The 14,329-nt window shown below is 36.1% G+C and overlaps 1 protein-coding gene and 2 pseudogenes across 1 annotated transcript in view; 2 read left to right on the top strand and 1 right to left on the bottom strand.

Annotated features, from left to right (window-relative positions):
* Positions 1-226: 226 nt before the first annotated feature.
* LOC148944316 (uncharacterized) lies at positions 227-1,617 on the bottom strand (annotated as a pseudogene).
* Positions 1,618-2,436: 819 nt separating this feature from the next.
* On the top strand, positions 2,437-2,904 carry LOC148944315 (signal recognition particle 19 kDa protein pseudogene; annotated as a pseudogene).
* A 2,335-nt stretch (positions 2,905-5,239) lies between these two features.
* Positions 5,240-14,329, top strand: part of LOC148944313 (far upstream element-binding protein 1-like) — a 48,088-nt gene continuing 38,998 nt past the window's right edge. The window contains exon 1 of the mRNA XM_089100257.1: positions 5,240-5,322. The gene's annotated coding sequence lies outside the window, so the exon portion shown is untranslated. The remainder of the gene's footprint in view (positions 5,323-14,329) is intronic.

Genomic DNA, 14,329 nt, shown 5'->3' with positions numbered 1-14,329 from the left:
TCTGAGGATTCCTCATCTAGCGACAATGACCAGTATCCTGAACGTGCGTCTAGCTTTGTGAAGTACTTTGCTCGATGCAAGTTGGATGTAGAGTCTTCTAGCGTTGGAATAGGGTAGTGGGGTCTTCTGATGGATTTGTTGAGATCCACAGGGTCAATACAGAGATGGAGAGTGCCATCTTTCTTTTGAACAGCCACCATGGAGTTGACCCATTCATTAGGGAGAGTCACCTTCTCAATGACACCGTCTTTCTCCATTTTATCAAGCTCTGCTTTAAGCTTGTTGCGAAGAGCTGATGGATTTTCCTTGCAGCATGAACCTTAGGGATGGCTCTGTCCTTCAAATAAATATGGCACTTGCCATCCAGATTTCCTAGCCCTTCAAAGACATCATTAAATTCTTTAATAACCTCCAAAACAGAGTTGTAGATTGGTACTTCCGTGCTTGCAGTAGAGTTGACATTCATGATCAGTTTAATAAGGTTCAGATCCAAGCTTGATCTGAAACCGATTATGGGAACAGAGTCTGCTTCTACAATGTAGAACTGCTGGTTTGAAGGCCTTGATTGTTCATAGGTGCAGCTCAAAGTACATGCTCCTCGAACGGGAATCCTGCCACCACAGTGACTAGTGAGCTTCTGCTTAGCCTTAGTTATTTCTGGCTTTGGAAAGAGCATGTCAAAATAATTGATAGGAGGGATATTTGCTTGCGCTCTTGTGTTAACTTTGAAGCTCACTGGCAGCTGGGCGTTTATTTTGAGGGAAACTATGGCTTCTTCCTTGTTATTTGTTTCCGAGACTTCATGCAGAAATATATGGTCCTCATCATCAGAGTTTCAAGTGTGTTGTTGGGGCCTGAAACTACATTTACGACCTTGTTGCTTCTGCAGACACGTGCAAAATGGCTAGGCTTGCGGCACTTTGTACATGTTTTTACTTTTGAAGGACATGCATGATTCGGGCTGTAGGTGCCTCCACAGAAGTAGCATTCTCTAGATCTTGGACTGGTGGCCTTGAACTTGTCGTTTCTTCTGCTTGGGCGGCGATTGATTTTATGAATGGAATCAACTTCCTTTTTAATGCTACCTTTGTCAAACGTTCTTAGCTATGCCAGGGTTGTTTCAAACTTGTAACATTTCTCTATAGTTGTTTCAAGGGTTAGGGCGCCTCTTTCTATTAGCAAGTACTCTCTGATACGTGGGTTCAGCATTTGACAGACTATTCTGTCTCGTACCATTTCATCTGCGTCCCTGTAGCTACAGGCCTTAACCAAGGTTTTCACCTCTGTTATGTAGCTTTCTATGTTTTCTCTTTCATGTTGGTCACGTTTCTGAAAGACGTACCTTGCAAACATGCTGTTTGTTTTAAGTGATGCATAGTCTTTGAATTTTGTCATATATGGCTCAAGACTGTCCTTTTTACTGTTAACTATAGCGAAGATATTAAAAATCCCTCTTCCCCTGTCTCCTGCTCAAACAAGTAGGTAGGTACACATGATCTTCTCAGTTTTGCCAGATAAAGGGCCAGCAAACATAAGACGAGCATGCTGCTCAAATCGTTTCCACTCATCTGGAAGACACAGCGAGTCCCAACTGATACTTAGCTTGTTGACAACCATTACTGGTTACTCACTTCTGACACCATGTGATATTTGGTAGATAAATCTTTATTTAAAACCCAGGCACCTATAATAAAGAACACTATAAGCAAAGCAAGCAAGCATAAAGCATCAAGGCAAATAAGCATAAGCCCGCAATAGCAGCTGGTGCACAAACACAAGCATAAAGCAAGGTATCACATAATGCTACAATCTTGTATGACAGTGCAGTTTTCGTCAAAAATTACACTATATTTTGGTACTATATTTTGCTGCTTAAAGACGAACTAGACATGGCAATTTCTTTTCAAGTAATCTCTCTCTTAGCATTTATGATCACTGAATTGGTACGTATTATCCTTAGGAATAAAAGTAGGAACTAAAGAGAAAGGATTATCTATGTGAAAAGTTAATTTCTTTGTTTCAGAAAACATATGACTTACTTGCCTTAACTAGTGTTCCAGACGCTCCTTTGGGTTACACTGTGAACAATCTTCTTAGTATGTTCACCCATGAGCTTCCTATTCAATGTCTGGTCGTCTAGGAGGCATAAGGTCGTTTAGGAAGTTGCAATACTACATTATATAACATGACATCATTTCTATAGGGTAAACTGTAAAATGTATGGTTTTCAATTAGAAATCTTAACTATAATCATTAACAATCCGATTAATTAGCTGTGAAATCAGTAACTGCAGAAAAATTTTATGGCTTTTAAACAATTATTTATGCTTCTTGTGTTTGAAACCATAAAGAGTGTCTGAAGTTTTTACTTTTTTGGAACTAGCAGTAAAAACAAGACTTTAATGCGAAACGTTTGAAAAAATCTTTGACTACAAAATGGAACATCTTTCGCCAAGAAAATTTATTACTGCTTTCAATTCCTTAAAGAAACATTCAGATCCTGAAAGGTGGATCTGTATTTATCCTGCATATTTGGATTCCACTAAGACTCTTCGCCAAGGAAGGAAGGTACCAAAAAACAAAGGAGTCAAGGCACCGAGAATTCTGGATATGTATAATGTACTGAAAACATTAAACTTCCCAGTTTGCCGTGAAAAGAAGCGATATTCACGGGAATATAGCAACAAAGAATGTACGGAAGAATGCACGGTATTTAAGCACGGGGAAAAATGTTTTGGTAGAATCAGAGTCCAACTTAAGAATGAAGACGGGACGGCATTTAACCCTCAGCTGAGCACTAGAAATTCAATACTTTTGTATCTCGGAGAAAAAATCCCTCAGATCAAGCCCCAACAGGGATCATCAAAAGCCCAGCAACGTTCCAGCAAGAAAAAAAGGAAGTAAAGACTAGTTCATTTCAACTTGTTCCTAATGGCAAGCTGCCAAAAAGGGTTCTAACCAGTTTTTAGCTAGTAAAAAAAATTAAACAAATAAACGGCTGATGTTTATATACTATCTCTGTAAACGAGCAATAATTGTGTATGTATTTATGGGTTTTTTTCTCTGGAAAATGGCTTCATATTTTTTGGAAAAATTTGTATTCTGGGATGATCTGGCCATGAAAAACGATCTATATAGGTCAAAGGTTTGAAAAAAAAATTCGTTAAGAGCCTTAGTTTTGGAAAAAGATATTTATGTTAATGACGTCGTATTTATGAATACATTCGAAAAGCATACATACATCATATTTGAATCAGTAGTAGTTGTATCGTTTTCAGTGTCTATGATGCAGGCTAAATTACACAAGAAACATATGACTGACAAGAAAAATCACATGATTGACCTCATATTTATGAGAACATTTCAAGAAAAAAATCCTGGCCATTGCGGGTTTTTAAGAAAAAACACTCACTATTAAGTCACACCCAAAGCCTATTACACAACAACCAAAGAAATCCTAATTTGGTGGGGCCAAATAAGGGTCAAGTGACAAGAAGTTAAAAATTCTTGTTCCCTTTTTTAGAGTTTTGGTTAGACATCCTCCAATCACTTTTGACTCTTAAAAAGGTAACTAGAACCTTCAATCTACAATCAAATGAACCGCCTCCGAACTTCATACGACCACCCCTTACATAAGATCTTATATGCCCCCGGGGCATAACTTACAACACTTGCCTCCTGGCTATGGGGGCTGTGTCAACCCTGAAGTTTTGAAAACTTTCATTCAATGCATTTGGGGAAAAATGGGTGTGGAAGGGGGGGGGGGGGGGGTAGATACCCCCTGATCACTTTTGATGACTCTTAAACAGGTAGCTAGAATTTTCAATCAAATGAGCCACCTCTGAAGTTAATACAACCACCTCTGACATAAAAATCTTATAAGCCCCCGGGGGACAACTTACAACACTTGCCTTTGGGTTCTGGAGGTTCTGTCGACACCAGAGTTTTTGTTATTTGATCTTTAAACTATTTGGACAAAAATAGCTATCATAAAATTTTGATCGGATGCATTTGGAGACCAACACATGTGGGGTGGGGAGGGGGAGGGAGTTGCCGTCCAATCACTTTTGACTCTTAAAAAGGCACAAGAAATTCCGATCTACAGTCAAATGAGCCCCCCTCCGAAGTTTATACGATCATGCATTTGATTAAAACCTTATATGCCCCCGGGGCATAATTTGCAACACTCGCCCCCGGGGGGGGGGCTTTGTTATATCTGGACTTTTGTTATATGATCTTGGGTACATTTTGAACAAAATGGCAAAGATAAATAGTTGGATCAAACACGGTTGGGGAAACGAAGGTTGGGGAAACGAAGGTTGGGGTAGGGGGGGGGGGGCGCTAGTTGCCACCTTATCACTTTTAACTTTTAAAAAGGATATTAGAACTTTCAATTTCTAATTATTTGTATCCCCTCCGAAGTTTATGTGACCACCTTTTACATAAAAATTTCAGATGTCCCTGGGCATAAGTTGCAACCTTTCCCCTGGGCTCTGGGGTGGGGGTATGTTGACCCCAAAGTTCTGTTATCTGATCGTTCGACTATTTCAAACAAACTGGCTATCTCAAAATTTTGATCGGAAGCATTTGGGGAAAATAGGGTATGGGGTGGTAAATGCCCTCCGATCACTTTTGACTTATAAAAGGTAACTAGAACTTTCAATTTTCAATCAAATGAGCCACTTTTGAAGTTTATACGGACACCTCTTACATAAAAAACCTTATATGCCCACAGGGCATAACTTAAAATACTTGACCCTGGGCTCTGGGAGGTTTTCAAAATTTTCATCAGATACATTTGGAAAAAAGGTGTGAAGGGGCCTAGTTGCCCTCCCATCACTTTCGACTCTTAAAAACTGCACTTGAACCTCTAGTTACCAATCGAATGAGCCCCCCTCCAAAGTTTATATGACCACCCCTTCCATATGAAATGCCTCTGTGAAAAAAAAAACTGAATAATAAATAAATAATAAAACATTGGAGCTTTATGGCCTTTACTATAGGCAACGCTATAGGGCTGCCTCTGGTAAAATTATCGATTGCTAGATTTTGCATAAGTTTAGCTTAAGCCTATTTTCATTTGGTAATTGAAAGATAAAGTCCAAATGTGACAAAAAACAATAATTTTATTGACTTATTTGGTATTCGCTTTGTCGGTAAAATGCCAAATAAAAATAGGGCTTTACTGTCTTTCTCTTATAGCGCCATCTTCTTTTTTATTCTTAAGATATTTTGCAAATGTTAAGGCAGTAAATTTTAAGTTAAAGTGAGATTGGAATCAAGCGAGGCGTGTGGATCATATCTTACTGACAAAATTACTATGTAATTATCTTTGTTTTTCTTTTCCTATCATGGACGTGAAATCTAATAAGTTGACTCGTAGGCCAACGTAAAATGTTTAAGGAGGGGGGAATAGACTTAGGCATACAAAATTGCTGGTCATTCTTACATATTGCCAAATGATTTGGGTGAAGTTGCTGTGAATTTCCGTCCACCCATATCCTACTAGAAAAAAAGGAACCAAGAACAATACTAAGGCTAGGCTAGCTGGTAAATTTCTACCAAATCATATTAGGCCTATTGAGTTAGGAATAAAGTGAATACACCATTCAATACCTTTTTTATGCTGATTATGAATATAGGCCTAATAATCATTTCTATTGGAAATGAATTTCAGCCCCCCCTCCATATATGCCAATTCAGGGTATATATTTCTACATTAGGGGGTGGGGTAAGTTTAAACTTACCTCCCATTTACATATGAAACAAAATTTGGTCAATATCTACAAAATCATATTATTGAGTTAGGACAAAAGTGAATACACCATTCAATGCCTTTTTTTATGCTGATTACGAATATAATAAGCATTTCTATCAGAAATGAGTTACAGCCCCCCCCCCTATATATGCCCATTCAGGGTTAGGTTAGGTATCGCCGTTAGAGGGGGGGGGGGCTGAAATACATTTCCAATAGACATGCTTATTATATTAATAATCAGCATAAAAAAAAAAGGCATCGAATGGTGTAATCACTTTATTCCTAACTCAATAATATGATTTGGTAGATATTGACCCAAAATTTGCCCCCCCTCCCTAATGTAGAAATATATACACTGAATGGTCAATATATACCAAATCATATTATTGAGTTTCAAATAAAGTGAATACACCATTCGATGCCTTTTTTATGCTGATTACAAATATAATAAGCATTTCTATAGGAAATGAATTTCAGCCCCCCCCCCCCCTATATAGGCTATACCTAACCTGGTCACTATCTACGAAATCATATTATTAAGTTAGGACAAAAGTGAATACACCATTTGATGCCTTTTTTATGCTGATTACAAATATAATAAGCATTTCTATCGGAAATGAATTTCAGCCCCCCCCCTATATAGGCTATACCTAACCTAACCCTGAATTGGCCTCTATAGGGGGTGGGGGGCTGACACTCATTTCCGATAGAAATGCTTATTATATTCATAATCAGCATAAAAAAAGGCATCAAATGGTGTATTCACTTTTGTCCTAACTCAATAATATGATTTTGTAGATATTGACCCCTAACCTAACCCTGAATTGGCATATATAGGGGGGGGGGCTGAAACTCATTGCTAATAGAAATGCTTATTATATTTGTAATCAGCATAAAAAAGGCATCAAATGGTGTATTCACTTTAGTCCTAACTCAATAATATGATTGGGTATATATTGACCCACTGAATTGGCATATATAGGGGGAAGGGCTGAAATTCATTTCCGATAAAAATGATTATTATAGGCCTATTTGTATTAAGCATAATAAAAGGCATCGAGTGATATATTCACTTTATGCGTAAGTCAATAGGCTTTATATGATTTGGTAGAAATTTACTGGCTAGCCTAGGCTTATGACCTTTACTTCATTTTAGTAGCCTAGATAAAATTTCTAAAACTACAAAATCATTATAAATATTGGATTATTCATTTCAAATTTATGCCCAGAGCAAGTGCCTCCATCCTTTAAACTATCCATGAGGAAAGGGGTGTTATAAAACTTGCAAAAAAACAGAAGTCTAAATGTTTTTTGGTAAATTTTTACCAAATCATATTGTTGAGTTACAAATAAAGTGAATAGGCCTATACCACTCAATGCCTTTTTTATGCTCAAAATTCATTTCTGACAAAAATTATCATTATATTTGGAAAGAGCATAAAAAAGGCATCAAGTGATGTGTTTACTTTATTCATTATTTGTAAGTCAATAATATGAAAAACTAAAAATTTACCCACCCAAGAGCCATCTAGCTAATCTAACCTAACTTAACCTAAATTTATGAATATTTGCCCATTTGTACATTTTTGGTAGATGCCAGTGATGGTGTTTAACTGTCATATATTAGGGCTGTTTTTTCAGGCATCAATGTGCTAAGATCTTACTTCTTTTGTCAGAAAATGCTTAAAAGTGAAATCTTTGAACTAAGATCTAACATCTTTTGTCATTTTTATGCAAATATCTTTCATCATTCTGCTGTACACAATGATGAGTATATCATTAAAGTTCTCTCATCATTGTTCTATATGGCAGAAAAATGGCATTCTTCACACTTTTTGCTAACATCAGTGAGCTGTAAGATCTTAGAACAAAGATGAGTTAAAAAAAACCAATAAGATCTTAGATGTAAGATCTTAGTGCTATAAAACCTGCCTATTGACTATTTGAAAACGGATAACTACAGTGAAATCTGTTTATCTTTAACAATTTTGTAAAAGAAATTGTACAACAGTGAAAATAGTGAGGATAAAGGTACTCCTCCTGGAAAATATGTTAACTAGGATAATTTTGCATATCATGAAGTAAGATTGTTTTCTTAGCATGTCTCCTTGTGACCTGGTGTGGTCTTACATTTATGCTGCCCTCTAGAAGAGAAGGAGTGGATATAGGTACATCAAAACACCTTCCTATGACATACTCTATTCTTTAGACTCATTCCTGAAAGTTTCATTTTCTTAACCTAGACCCTTTCCAAGATAACAAAAACTAGATAAACTAAAATTTTCCCTTAATTTGATCAAAATTGCTCTCACTGTTAAGATTGTTTTTGCTATTTGTTATTGTGTTACTATAGAAAGATGTAGATGGAAATCAAATCCCTTTTCAATGCCTTCTTCTTGTTCCAGCTTTCATTGCTTTTTTAAAATTGCTTCTGATTGAAAGAAAGTAAGGAGCTTTGCCCTTTCTTTTTTTTTGCTGTTATGACAAAATAGAATTTATGCTAATTGTATATTTAATAATATTATAAAACACATCAAAGTTGAGAGCTGGGCAAAGCTGGTTTTCACAGAACTGGTTAAGGAACCAAAAGTTTAGCCACCTTACTTTGCTGAGCCTATGGATGTGCTTATTCTGAATTAATATTTACAGAATATGTTGCAGCCCAGCTATCCTGATCCTAGGGACCATGTGTGCTTGTGCTCTTCTATCTGATAAGAGGAAGGGGATGTACCAAGCAGTGAAAAGTAAAGATAGCCTGACCTTCTCTAAGTCTTCAATAGGACATTTTTCTTCAAGTAACAACAAAGAAAAGTTACTATATAGCAAATACATTACTGTGTTAATTCAAAAACATTACAGAATACATAAATAAACAATGTGCATGCATCAAACAAGATAAATTAAGTAGTGGACTCAGCTTTTACTAAGACTGTCAGCAGTGAGTTGCTGCAGACAACAGTAGTATACTGTAAACAAGCTTTTGAGTGGGTGATGGTGGGTATAAGCTTCTTTTTTTTTTTTTTTGCCTGCTTCATTATTAATGTTAAAGTGCATACCCCCTTCCCCTTCCTTCAACTCCCATGCCCATCATATGAGACTAAATCTCACTGTTGAACTTTGTTTTTTTGTTCAATAAGCTAAAACAAATAGTTACTGCCCATATTTGATTGGTTTTGTAATACTTTTCTCAACTTAAAAACTGAATCTCTTTTACATCTTTCTATTCATAATAAGGAATAGTATAGTGATAGTGATAGTGATAGTGATATATTTAATTAACAAAAAATTTTAACTAAAAAAATCAATATGATTCACCCAAAACCAAATGGTTGACGTGGGGTGAAACAAGCAAAAAAAAAAAAAAAAAAAATAAAACATACATGTAACATCATTCAAATACACTATAATAAGAAATAAAGATAAAAAGAGACAAAAGAAAAGAAAGAAAAAAATAAATAAAGAATAATAATAATAGTACAGGGACAGCAACTACATACCATATTCATGTTGTGGGGTCGCACTCACAAACCAACAAGCAATTACAACTTAATTTAAATTAAATCAAATCAAGTCACCTCCAAACCAAACAAAACTAAAAATCATACTTACTTAATAATTTTTCTTTCAATTTTGCTTTAAAACCACTAAAATTTTCTAGTTTCTTCATATCATTATCCAAATTATTCCATAAATGTCCCCTTTATAAGAAAAGAAAATGTGGACCTGGCAGACACTATAGGTGGAGTATAATAATCATTTTTACCCCTAGTATTTTGGTTATGTATATTCCATCGGCTGTAAAACCAACCATTAAAGCACTCCGGCAGCTGCTTCATATTGTACCTATGCATAAATACTAATATATAAAAATGATGAAGACCCGCCGCTGGCAGTATCCTAAAATCCCTATAGACTTCTCGAACCGAGTCTCTTTCTGATTTTCCTGATAATACTCTAATAGACTTGTTTTAGATAATTCGCACAGGACTAACAATTGAAGAAAATGTACCAATGTATACAGAAGAACAATACACAATACAGGGATGGATTAATGACAAATAGAGAAGCCTAAGTATACTAATTGGAAACATATATTTAAGTTTACGAATCATCCCCAAATTACGCGATAGAATCCGGAATAAAGTTTAAATATGGTATCAGAAACTGAGAGTCTCATCTATAATAATGCCAAGATACTTTACTGCCTTTTGACGAGCAATAATACCATCCTCATATGCTATATGCTGTATCCATGGATAACAGTTCGATGTCCTCGAAAATATGAAAAAATTACTCTTAGAGGGGTTCACCTTTAGCTGATTCACTCTCAACCATCTTTAAACCACATTTAGCGATTCTCGTACACTCTCTAGGAGCAATCTTTCTGACTTTGCGATCACCACTAAAGAAGTATCATCAGCAGACATAGGCACTGTAGCGGCGCTATCATTTTTGACAATTTCACTCATTCTTGTTTCCAGTTTACCAACAGACTGTGGAAGATCATTCACAAAAATTAAAAATAATAAGGGTCCAAGTACCGAACCCTGTGGAACTCCACACTCAATACAATTTTCATGGAAACCCATATTACCAATTTGAACATATTGTTTTCTACAAGACAAAAAAGAACGTAAAAAAGAAAGAGCTGGACCCCTAATCCCATAAATTTCACACTTCATTAACAGAATATCATGACTGACTATATCAAAAGCCTTTACAATATCTAAAAATACAGTTGCCACTTTATACCCATTATCCAGCGCCATATTAATAATGTTAGTCAAATATATGTTTGCTTGCTCAGTAGCGCAATCTTGACGGAATCCAAAATGTGTGGGAGTAAATATTCTCTGATCTTCCAGATATTGATACATTCTGACCGAAAAGCATTTTTCTAGTATCCTAGAAATAATGGGTAAAATTGAAATTGGTCTATAATTTTCAACATCACCAGTATTCCCTCCTTTATGCATTGGTATTACTTTCGCTGATTTAAAACAACTCGGAAACACTCCCTCTTTTAGATACTGATTAATTAATGAAACAAAAGTTTGAGCAATCACATCCCAAAGTATTTTTATTACTCTAATTGAAACAATATCAGAGCCAGAATTGTTACCTTTCATACCATAAACAATGTTTCGAACTTCAGATTCTTGAAGTGGGAGTAGATTTAAAGATATTTCCAACTCCTTATGAAGATAATTTTGAAAAGCCGGGTCGCCTGTTTTGCTTATAATCGACTCTTTCACTCTCCTTCCAACTGTCGAAAAATGATTAGCAAATTCTTCACAAATTTCCTCTGGATTTTTAAGGCTGGTTCCATCTTTACGGAATATTTCCTGAGGGATTCCTCCAGATTATTGTCCTAAAGTGCTTCTTATCACATTCCATGTTTTCGACGGATTTCCAGATGCTTTTTCAAATTCTATTTTATAATAATATTGTCTAGATCTTCACAGGAGTCTGTTTAGCGCATTACGATAACTCTTATAAATTCGCTCATTTACATCGCAGGGATGACGTACCTTTTTCTCATACAAATTATTCTTCTTATTTATCGATCTCAATAAACTCGGAGTAATCCAAGGCTTCTTTGAAGGTTTTCTTCTACTGTTATTAATATTCTTAGAGCATTTTTCCAGAGATTGCTTAATTATTTGGTAAAAGACTCTGAACTTAGAGTCAATATTCGCAGAGATTGAAAACTCTGTATTCCAATCCTTGTTAGCTAGGTCATTTCTACATTTCAGAAGTGCATCTTTATCGAGTAACATCCTCAGCTTGAGACTGCTCTTATTTGTGGAATTTTTATTATCAACGCATACCGAGTAACTTGCAAATACACCAAAATGATCAGAAGTATCACTTATAAGAACACCTGGACCACCCGACATATAATTTGAAAATATGTTATCCAGACATTTTGACGACGTCATCGTAACACGAATACTAATACTAATAGCAAGGATTCAACCAATTGAAATTATCAAGTTTAAAAATTGGTCTGTAATAGATCCATTATCCACCAGATCAATGTTAAAATCTTCCATTATAAAAACAGAACTTCGAGGTGGGATCTTTTTCAATTGTTCTTCAAGTAATTCATAAGAGTGAATAAGAGATCCTGACGGTGGCCTATATAAAACCAGAACATAACCACAACGTCCAGGCAGCTCTAACTGCAAAATAAAAGACTCAAAAACCATTTCTTTATATATTAAAATATCCTCTCGGACACTTGCCCGTATATCAGAACGTATATACGCTGCCAGTCCCCCGTGTCGGCGAAGTTGACGATTTTTCGTGTAAAGATTATAACCTGAAATATGTAAAAGTTCCGAATTATAATCATTTAACCAAGTTTCAGTCAGTCCAATTACCTGAAAAAGAGATAAACTGGATATTTCATTTATAAAATCTAAACTTGAATTCAATCCTTGGCAATTCAAATGGAACACATTAAATCTTTCCGAAATATTACTACAAGCCATCTGCATTTGGTTTACGAATAAATATTTAGAATTTTCAAACTCCACCCTATAAGAACCACAAGGCCCACCACTTCCATCAAAAATTTCATTATACCTACTGTCAAAATTTACCTTCTTGTTTTCCAGCCCCAATACGTTAATTTGCCCTGGAGGAGACTCTAATCTTTCATCCAACATCAAAGCCAAATAGACAAATTTGAGTACGACTCCACAGAGGACACAATTCAATACACTCTAAATATAAATTTATTACATGCTGCCCAATAACAACACCAATAATAATAGTGAGATAAAAAAATAACAACATCAGAAAAAGAAATATTCAAAAAAAACAAAAACAACAACAATGACTCAAAAGGGCACACCTTGCATATTGGGTGCCTTCTCATATTTACATTTCTTCTACGCTACAAACAATCAACTATGAACTATATGAACTCCCTCAATTTCCCGCCAAAATTTACTTTTATCACCAATTAATCACCAGCTACTTCTTAATCAATGGGAACATGAATTCGAACAATTATTTTTCCTCTTAAGCTTCACTAATTGCCACTATATTGGTTACGAAATGATTGATTATTTGGTGCATAATCAAGTTCAGGAATCAAATCGTCTGGTGAGTATTTAGCACGTGTTCCGTTGGGGCGATTGAAAAGTAACACAGGCGGAAAAGTTTTCGAGATCCAAGCGTCTATTCCTAATTTGCGTAATTTTGCCCTTTTAATCAAAGAGGAAAACGGCTGGAAAATAAATAATACAAAATTATCCTTTTTACTACCATTTTGAGGAGGATTACAATTATCATCCTTTTTTTGGTCAAGTATCTTAGCTGATATATTTATTGTATTGATTTACCTGTTATCAATATTTTTGCCATTTTCCTTGACTGAATGTCAAAACCAGATCCACCTGGCCCCCACTTGGAAGGGGGCCAGTCTTGGGGAGATGCAGTACTCTCCCCAAATCAAGTCCCCAATCCTGCATTGGAAATTGAAACTGAAACATCTGATGATAGCCAAAACAACACCATGATCACTGTTCAGGAAAGACCAGAAACCAGCACAGTAGAAACTGAGTTCATCACTGTACAGAGAAAATAAAAAAGGAAGAAGCCATCTAATAGTCCTCTACAGGCTACAAACCATAGAGGCCATTACCAAACCACCCAACTACTCCGAATTCATAGCCCAACCCAACAAACTATAGAGAAATAGATCCAAGCTGGAAACAGTTATAAGACTGATTCCAAAATCCCTGGAGACGCTATTCTTACCTAAGAACATACAGCAGATAAGATTAACGCTCTTCAAGGCCCTAAGATGCAATTTCAGCATCAACATAGCTAGAGATGGCTCATTAGAAGTCCTTTTCCCAGAAGCTAACCATGCCAACACAGCTCTGCAGCTAACAACTGTTGGACGCATCCAAGTGACAACTGAAAAGTGGAAACCTCAGCCAAAAGAAGGAAAAATTGTAGTATACAACATACCACCTGAAATCTCTCAAGCTGAAATAAAAGAGGGTTTAATGACTGCCAATGGGAGAGACATTCCAGTTAAGACTATCTACTTCCTAGGTAAACCAAGAATAAACTTTCCACAAACAAGTAGGACTGTACTTTTCATATTGGCTGGACACCCCCAGATCACCCAACAAATATTTCTATTTGGGCAGCCAAAGGCACATAAAGCATACAAGGACAAACCAATCCAGTGTAAAACGTGCCATAGACTAGGCCATACCTACAAGCATTGCAAAACCACAATAAACAAATGCATAGTGTGCCAAGAAGAACATGAAAGCAATGACTGTAAAGCCCAACCTAAATGCATAAATTGCAATGGCCCCCATCATTCTGATAATAGAAGTCTATGTCCTAAATACAGAGAGCGTCTTAACATAATTAGAATGGCAGAAATAAAAAATATACCAATTCCATTTTCTGCCCAACAAGTAAGTAAATACAACCAGCCAGCTATCCCCTCAGAAACAGTTCCATACCCACCCCTCTCCCCAACCTACAGCATGCTTGAGACCCCGTGGACACCAAGGACATCTAGCACACCACAAA

This window comes from Artemia sp. Qi Xiang Cuo, chromosome 14 (genome assembly GCF_049724085.1).
Source record: "Artemia sp. Qi Xiang Cuo chromosome 14, ASM4972408v1, whole genome shotgun sequence".
Taxonomy (NCBI): Eukaryota; Metazoa; Arthropoda; class Branchiopoda; order Anostraca; family Artemiidae; genus Artemia; species Artemia sp. Qi Xiang Cuo.
This window is presented reverse-complemented; position numbering and strand designations above follow the sequence as displayed.